The following is a 9,709-nucleotide window of genomic DNA, read 5'->3' on the forward strand; positions in this document are numbered from 1 at the left end:
ATAAGTTACATAAAAATGAATATGAAACTAATGTAAATGTGAAAAGAAGTTCAGCTGTTAAGAAACCAGTCACATCTTCCATAAAGAGCACACCATTACTGAATGTTTTCAGCTTTAATTGATTAAAAGCACATTTAAATTAGTGGAAAACACTTTAATTTATGTAAAATGTATTCCTTTAAAGTATAAATTAAACATAAAATTAAAGCACTAATTGTCCTGTTCTTGTTTAAAAGGGTTTTGAAATACATTATTATCATTCAGTTCCATATGATGGGTTTAAATATAGTGGGTTTCCTTCATTTAATGTGAAGTATAAAAACTTAAATGTGGTTTTTTTTTTCTCGGGTGTTTTGTGCCACAGAGAGTGACTGCCGTACGGTCCCTGAACGCACCGTTCAGGAAGTCGTCTCACTTCAGTACTCCCATCACTGAGCGTCTGGATGAACCGGAGCCGCCGTCGGAAAACTGACGTCATCACAACGACTTCAGCCGGACGCCACATTAAAGACAGAGGCCGTTCCTCAATACGCGTTCTCGTCTGTTCTTCTGTTCTTGTGAAACGTCGTCAGTCGGTCCAAGTTCTGTTCCAATGGAAAGTTCGCACAAATCAAGAACGTATGGAACACCTGGATGTTGTTCTTGTCTGCTAGCTTAAACCAAGGATGCACTGGTTGGTGACTCGTGTAGACTTGGCTGTAAATATCCCAAGATGCAGTTTGTGTTACTCTGGAATGCAACGACAGCTTCTGTGAAAACTGAATTCAGAAATGATTAATTGACGAGACGACCGTAACGAAATGATGTGATACAATGTTGTAACACGTGAAATACATCTGTATTAACATATGGGATTCAACGAAATTTATTCCAGTTTTGAAAAATATACAAAATGTATAAAAAATATAAATGACATGTAAATAGTATAAATCACTGGTGTCAAACATAAGACCCAGCTATGGGTTTTCTGTTTCACAACTTTATACAAAAAACAAAAAAAAAAAGAAAAGAAAACTGTCCGCCACACAGGACATTCCAAAAAAAATTTTTAAAAACTGCATCTGAAAAAACTGTTGCATCATGATGTTTCCAATACAGGTACTTATTTAATAAATAACAGAAAGAGCTTGTACTCTGCTGACATTTCCTGGATCTCAGGAGGATAATCATTTGTTCCTTGTGCCAGTATCAACATTTCCTGAAAGTTTCATGAAAATCCTTCTATAACTTTTTGAGTTATCTTGCTAACAGACAAACAAACAAACAAACAAACAAACCCAAAGGAAAACATAACCTCCTTGGTGGAGGTAAGAACCTATAAATAATGACAAATCCAACAATATCTCTTTGTTTTACTAAAAAAAAAACCAAAACATTAAATTATGAAAATATTTACATTCACAAACCATCCAAACAAAACAGATGCAAACAACCCGAAAAAATACTACTAGAAGTCACTGTTTTTTTCATGAAAAATACACAAAAAAAGTTATTTTCCAAACAACAAATGTTGTGCGGCTGTTTTTTTTGTTGTTTTTTTTAAAATCAGTTTTGGACATGTCAAACATTAGCCAAAACACTGGCTTTGGTGCATTATTACCTCTGCCAAGGAGGTAATATTTGGATTGTTTGGATAGTTGGTAAATTTACAAACTATCCAAACAAAACAGATTCAAATAACCCAGTGTTTTTCAACCTTGGGGTTGGAACCCCACGTGGGGTCACCTGGAATTCACATGGGGTTGCCTGAAATTTCTACTAATTGATGATAAAAAAAACAAAAAAACAACAAAAAAACCCAACTTACTAGTAAAAAATATATGGTGACTTGAGAGAGACCATTCACAAACTGTGGTTGTGAAACTGCAGCACTGTGGTTCTGTTTATCTGTCACATGTTCACTGTGGTCAGTTTCAGATGCTGCAGCTCTTTCATAATTCATAGTTTCAGTTCTTGTTTGTTCAGTATTAATTGTCCTCCTTGTAAATCACAGCTGGACTGACTGTACATATCCTGACCAAGGAAAATCACATTCTCCCTTTGTGCAGTAATCTACACCTGGATTTACTGCCTCTGTCCACAGTAATGTCGTCCCCCCCCCCCCGCACCAGAGAGACAGCGGGCACATATGGAGGCACTGGCATGGATTTGTGCCGCTGGTGCTGCTGCAGCTTTGTGCCATTTTCATACTGGGGCACAAAGGCGGCACCAAGGTTATAACAGTTTAGGATTTTTCATTATAGTTTAGTTTTATTTAGTTGTGACTTTTTTTCTCCTATTCAGTTAGTTTTAATTAGTTTTTAGAGCAGGTTTGATAGTTTTTATTAGTTTTCAATATTTTCTAAATGCTTAGTTTTAGTTTAGTTTTAGTTTTGTCGTCTCTTTTCTCTTCTTCTCTGTCGTGGTATTCATTTAAATTCCAGACAGGACTCTGCTGCTTTCTCCCAACTTTAGTCTCCATGTTTCCAGGTAGAGTGGGGACCAGAAGACGACTGGAAACCACAAGTGAACACAAGTGACGGACGCTTAAATGTCATATGGTGCCAGCAGCCAAAATTTCTTGAGGGAAATAAACTGCTTTCGTATCAATCGGACATTGACAAAAACAAAAATGAAGGGAATTTTATCCATAATTTTTATACGTTCTAGTTAGTTTTGTATACACACAATACAGTTTCAGTTATGTTTTTTTTCTTTCAATTATAGTTTTTATTTATTTCAGTTAACGAAAATGTTTTTGCAATTCTAGTTTTCGTCAATTCGTTAGTTTTCGTTAACGACAATAACCTTGGGTGTCACCAGTGGCATGAATTGATGCCAGTGCCTCCATATGTGCCCGCTGCCTCTCTGGTGCGGGGGTCACCGTCACCAAAATGTCACATCTTGGTTATGGAACGAGAGTTGTTCCTTTTCCATAGCGTTCCGGAATCCTGGTCGCCAGAGCTGATTTTGATCCCTAGTGTTGAATATAAAGTATGTGGGTCAACGGAGCAGGTTGTATTTGTTGGAATTTTACTTTATTTCACCACTTTTCTCCTGTTTTGTTGCCGGACGTTTGTCCTTTGTTCGTCGTCTTTGTTGACATTTGTAAACACAACTTCTCGACCCTAAACTCTAACTGTTTCGGTGTCTTCCAGTCGGGTTTTCAGGTGGGAACTGCAGTATTTAACTGGTTCAAGTCTGAAGGTAACTACAAACAAACAAACAAACAAACAAACAAACAAACAAACAAAAATGACCAGTGGAGTTCCTCAAGGATCCATTGCAGGGCCTCTGCTTTTCTTTTTTTTCTCCCAATTTTTATTTTGTTAATTAATTTTTTTTTTTTTAACATCTACATGCTCCCTCTGGCTCAGTCTATGGTAATCAATAACATATATTATCATATTTATGCAGATGACACACACATTTACATAACTATAACCACCAGGAGACTATAGACCAATACATACACTGATTAAATTAGCTCTTTGAAGACAAATAAACTTACCTCGTCTTGGTATAAAAGTACTTTATGAGAAAAGTTTTAATTATGAGGTAAAATACTAGATAAAATAAAATTAGCAGTGACCACAAACTTAAAAACTAAACAATAAAATATGAATTCACATCATTGTCTTTATTGACATTTGTAAACACAACTTCTTGTCACTAAAGTCAGGTTTTCAGGTGCGATTCTCAGTATTTAACTGGTTCAAGTCTGTAGGTAACTACAGACAAACAAACAAAAATAACCAGTGGAGTTCCTCAAGGATCCATTGCAGGGCCTCTGCTTTTCTTTTTTCCCCCCAATTTTTAAATTTTTTTTAATTAAATTATTATTATTTTTTTCAACATCTACATGCTCCCTTTGGCTCAAACAGGTTATAAAGTAAATTACTAGATAAAATAAAATTAGTAGTGACCACAAACTTATAAACTAAACAATGAAACTTGAATTCGCACATTTTCAGAGCTGATTTTGATCCCTAGTGTTGAATATAAAGTATGTGGGTCAATGGAGCAGGTTGTATTTGTCGGAGTTTTACTTTATTTCACCACTTTTCTCCTTTTTTGTCGCCGTGTTTCCATTCATCATTTTCTGTCGCCTTTTGAAACCTATAATTACTATAATCGAACATTCGCGAGCAACAAAAAGCTGCGGTTTCCCTCCTACACAGCCAGTATGCACGTATTGTCCTTGAACATATCACCAAACAGCGTCCAATCAGGGCCCTCGCTGTGTTTCTCCACCTTTCCACACACATTGTAGTGAAGACATTACAGATTCACATACAAAACGTGTTCTGTCAATCAGACGCAATTCAGCCGCCGCTGATCCCGCCGAGCTTTCAGATGGGATTAGTAGGCGGTAGCTATGGCGACAAGTAATTTTAGCCTATATTTATGCAGCTTCTCTCTCCAAACATTTCATTATCTCTTGGGATGATACAGGAAACCAATTTCGCTGTGAAACATAAGGTTTCACAGAGAATTTATGTGAGAGCTCTTAACATTTAGAATGCAACACGATACAGTGATTTAAATATTTGTTTCCTGTCTTTAATCTGTGTCGTGGTTTTTTATGTTGAAGTGAAGTCGACCCTCAGATAAACACTGTCAGACTAAGTGTACGTACTCATCTGGAAAACCTAAAAAGATCTGATCACTATTAATAAAAACAGAACTGATGAACTGACGGAATGACACTGAGGTCAAAAGTTCAAACACACGACTCCGGAAAAGTTGGATCCCTCCTTTATCTTTGTTGTTTTTTTGTTTGAAATAATCTTATATTTTTATTTCTCGTTCTTGTTTCTTCAGATACAACAACAAAACAACTGAAAATATGTACACAGAGTAAAAAAAAAACAAAAAATGAACTAAACGTCATGGGGTCAAAGGTCACGATAAACAGTGTCTTTAACTTTTACAACAATTAGAAACATCTGACATTTTGAATTTCGGCTTGGGGATTAATAAAGTAAATCTATCTATTATAGTGTTCAAATTGTTGATTATTTTATTCTTTTTTTTTTTTTTTTTCATAACTTGTACTCATTTTGTATATTATTTAGTTCATTTTGTTGTCTATTTTTATAATATATTTTTTTCATAATTTTTACTCATTTTGTAGATTATTTTGTTCAAATTGTGAACTATTTTGTTTTTTTATTTTATCATTTCTGCTCATTTTGTCGATTGTGTTCAAATTGTTGATTATTTTGATCGCTTTGTTGTCTATTTTCATCATTTTGTTTATTTTCATAATCTTTATTCAAAACGCATGTTGTCTTTTAATTCTACTTTCTTTTTAATTTAACTTATTCTTAGCTATTACACGTTGCGTTTATTTATTTATTGTTGATGCGGTATGACTTTTTCTGTGTAAATCTATCTATGAGTTGAATCAAACTAGATTATTTTGTTCATTATTTTATTCGTTTTGATTATTTTGTTTCATTTTTATTCATTTTATCAGGTTTTTTTTGTTCATTTTTACCTCCGCTGGGAGGTATTGTGATCACTTTGCTTTGTGTGTTTGCGGGTTTGTTTGTTAGCAAGATCACTCAAAAAGTTATGGACGGATTTTCATGAAATTTTCAGGAAATGTTGATACTGGCACAAGGAAGAAATGATAACATTTTGGTGGTGATCGGGGGGGACAGATCTGTCTTGGCAGAGGTCTGCACTCTCCTAGTGCTTTTCTTGTTGCTTCATGTTTTTCCTTTATTTTTTTCCCTCTTATTGCACAAGTTATATGCAAATGGAGGTCGTGGTGGTTTGAAGCATCCTAAAAGCACTTTTTACTGAGAGAGGCAGATGTTAGTTCCTTTCTTGGGATTGCACAAAAATAATGTTCTGATGTTCGTTCTTAACTAATAGAATATGAACATTTGAACAGGATCTGAAACTGTAATGTCTGTAAAACATCATTCAAGTTTGAACACAGGAACATTTTGTGATATAGTATTAGATCCTGTTGTGATCAAATAAAAATGTGTTTAGTATTTGTGCACATTTCTGGTGTAATTCAATTCTTTAAGGAAATAATCATTAAAAAAAAACAAAAAACAAAAAATTGCCTTTTTAACAGTATCATGATATATCATATCGTGATCCTAGTATTGTGATTCGTATCGTATCACCAGATTCTTGCCAATACACAGCCCTACTCAGATGGAAGTACTTGTACTTGTACTCGGTCTGGAAAAACTGGTATTGGTGCATCCCAGCTTATGAGATTTGACTTCGTTGAGTAAATTTGGACTGACTGCACTAACACAAAGAAAATATACATTGAACTATAGCGTTGACTATCAGCAGAAACAGTGTTTGTTTGATGCGTCGGGCCGAGCTCACGTCTCCACATTATCTTTGGTTTCTAGAAGCTGCCATCGGATCGGTGCAGCTCGGCCTCTGCGGTGTCGGTTTTCAGGTCATTTGAGGTTTTCGTCGGTGAAATCCATATGTACGCTCAGTCCGACTGAGCTGAACGGATTGAATTCACTCCTCGAATGATGCACAGACATAAACAACCAAGACAAATGTATTTACATCAACTGTACGTTCTGTAAACACAGAGCAGAGGTTCTCAGAGGAGGGTGGAGACCAAAACAGAAGAGTAGGGCTTAGAAGTCGATAGAAATACGAGCCCGATAGATGAGGAAGAAGATGATGATGATAATGGTTATTGAGTCCGTTTACATCAAGTCATTCTGACATACGGTTTTGGAGAAGAAGATTCTTGAAAAATTATTCACGGATGGATGGACGACAACTGATACCAATAGTCCATGGGACCTTCGGGCCGTTGGACGAAAAATTAAAACTAAATTCACAAAAAAACAAAAACCAATGATCAAAAAAGAACAAATTAATCACAAAATGAGTAAAATAATCAACAAAAAGAACAAAATAATCAATAGACTGAACAAAAACAAACAAAATAACGAAGAAAATTAACAAAAATAATCAACAAAATTAACAAAACAATCAACAAAATGGACAACTTGAACAAAAATTAACAAAACAAAAAACAGTGACCAAAAAAGAACAACTTAATCACCAAATGAGTCAAATAATCAACAAAAAGAACATAATAATGAATAGATTGAACAAAAAATTTAAAATAACAAAGAAAATTTACAAAAATAATCAACAAAATTAACAAAATAATCAACAAAATTAACAAAATAATCAACAAAATGGACAAATTTAACAAAAATTAACAAAACAAAAAAAAAGACCAAAAAAGAACAAATTAATCACAAAATGAGTAAAATAATCAACAAAGTAACTAAACGTGACCAAAATAATCAAAATAATAATAAAAAAAACAAAAAACAATTAATAAATTGAACAAAAATGTGCAAAATAACAAACAAGATGAACAAAATAATCAACAAAAAGAACAAATGAATCAATAAATTGAACAAATATGAACAAAACTAATCCGAATCAGCAGGTTTCCTTCAACATGTCAGATGTTTGTGACTGTGCTGTTTCTTGGGGTCAGAGGTCATTTATTGTAATCAGATTACTGCTGTTGTGAATCCGATCAGCTGATCCTGTTTACATGATCAATAAAACTCTGACGTCAGTGTTGGACGTTCATCAATAATGATCCAGATCTGTGGTTCAGGTCTGGACTCTAAACCCAGAATGCTTTGAGGTTTGACTTCTTCAGATGGCGCTTGATAAACGGCGGCGGCGGCAGCGGCAGTGGCGTGGTCAGTCAGAGGAGCGTTAACAGGAATAACCTCCGCTCTGTGTCAGTGTGAGATGGTGGGCGATAATTACAGCAGAAGAAGAAGAAGAACATGTTCTCCTGCTGAGATGAAAACACACAGCGATGGTTTAATGGACGACTAATGAGAGTCCATGTCCTTCTAATACACACACACACACACACACACACACACACACACACACACACACTGCAGCTGCACCTCGTCACAGCCTTGAACACAAACGCTAATTACAAAAATAATGAACTGGTATCTGTGTGAGCATATTACACACACTTTACACTTCATGTTATTAAAGCTCACATTGTTATTATTTACAGTTTGTTTTAGGTCAGAATTCAAAAGTTGTTCATTTTTGCCTGAATTTAAAAAAAAAAAATTCTGATCCATCCACTAAAACCATCCCATAATAAACAGTGTTAAATTCCTACACTAACACCCTTCTACCAAGTCAGTACAAAAATACACACCAACATTATTATCATTAACAAAAACTAACGAAATGACGAAAACTAGAATAGTAAAATCATTTTCGTTAACTGAAATAAATAAAAACTATAATTAAAAGAAAAAAACGATAACTAACTGAAACTGTATTGTGTGTTTACAAAACTAACTAGAACGTATAAAAATTATGGATAAAATTCCCTTCATTTTCGTATTTGTCAATGTCGGATTGATATAAAATTGATTTATTTCCCTCAAGCAATTTCAGCTGCTGGCACCATATGATATTTATCGGTCCGTCACTTCTCGTCACTTGTGGTTTCCAGTCGTCTTCTGGTCCCCACTCTACCTGGAAACATGGAGACTAAAGTTGGAAGAAAGCAGCAGAGTCCTGTCTGGGATTTATTTGAACATGACGACAGAGAAGAAGAGAAAATATATTTTAAAAAAAACCAAACTAAATCTAAACTAAAACTAAGCATTTAGAAAATAACAAAAACTAATAAAAACTAGCAAACCTGCTCTAAAAACGAATTAAAACGAACTGAATTAGAGAAAAAAAAGTCAAAACTAAATAAAACTAAACTATAATGAAAAATCCAAAACTATTAGAACCTTGATACACACTGACACATTTAACATTTAACATTTGACCTAAAGCCAAAAATAATAATAATATGAACCAGTGTTGGTGTTAATCACTGACAGATGACAGGAGGAAAAAATAAAAGATAAGTGATCAAATTTTTATGGAGAATATTGTAAAAAAAAAAAAAGGTCTTTTTTTCATCAAACATATAGTTTGTTTCCATTACAAACATGACATTTAAAGGGTTAAAAATACATGACAGTTATTGAGGATTTGATATTTTTGTTTATGGCTCAGGTTGATGAAATACAAAAGAATGTAAAGAAAAAAAAAGTTCAAACAATAAAAACTCAGTTTGTTTTAACTTACGTTTTTTCTTGTAGTATTTACATTTTTTTCAACTGATTTTTTCCTTTGAATATTTAAACTTTATTCTTGTAATATTTCATTTTTTTCATCCTCATTGTGTGACTATTTTCTTGAAGCTTTACTTCTTTATTCTGGCAATCCTCAGACATTTTTATCAACTTTATTCTTCTGATATTTGAATTTTTTTCCTAAACATTTAAAAAATTTACTCTCATAATTTCATTTGGACTTTTCTCTTGATTTTATTCCTGTGATAGTTTGATTCTTTCTTTCTTTCTTTCTTTCTTTCTTTCTTTCTTTCTTTCTTTCTTTCTTTCCTCTATATCTGTAATCTGTGATAGTTTGATTTTATATTCTTTCTTTCTTTCTTTCTTTCTTTCTTCTGGAAATCTGTAATCTGTGATATATTGATTTTTATATTCTTTCTTTCTTTCTTTCTTTCTTTCTTTCTTTCTTTCTTTCTTTCTTTCTTTCTTTCTTTCTTTCTTTCTTTCTTTCTTTCTTTCTTTCTCTATATCTGTAATCTGTGATAGTTTGATTTTATATTCTTTCTTTCTTTCTTCTGGAAATCTGT

Source organism: Sphaeramia orbicularis, chromosome 12 (genome assembly GCF_902148855.1).
Source record: "Sphaeramia orbicularis chromosome 12, fSphaOr1.1, whole genome shotgun sequence".
NCBI lineage: Eukaryota > Metazoa > Chordata > Actinopteri > Kurtiformes > Apogonidae > Sphaeramia > Sphaeramia orbicularis.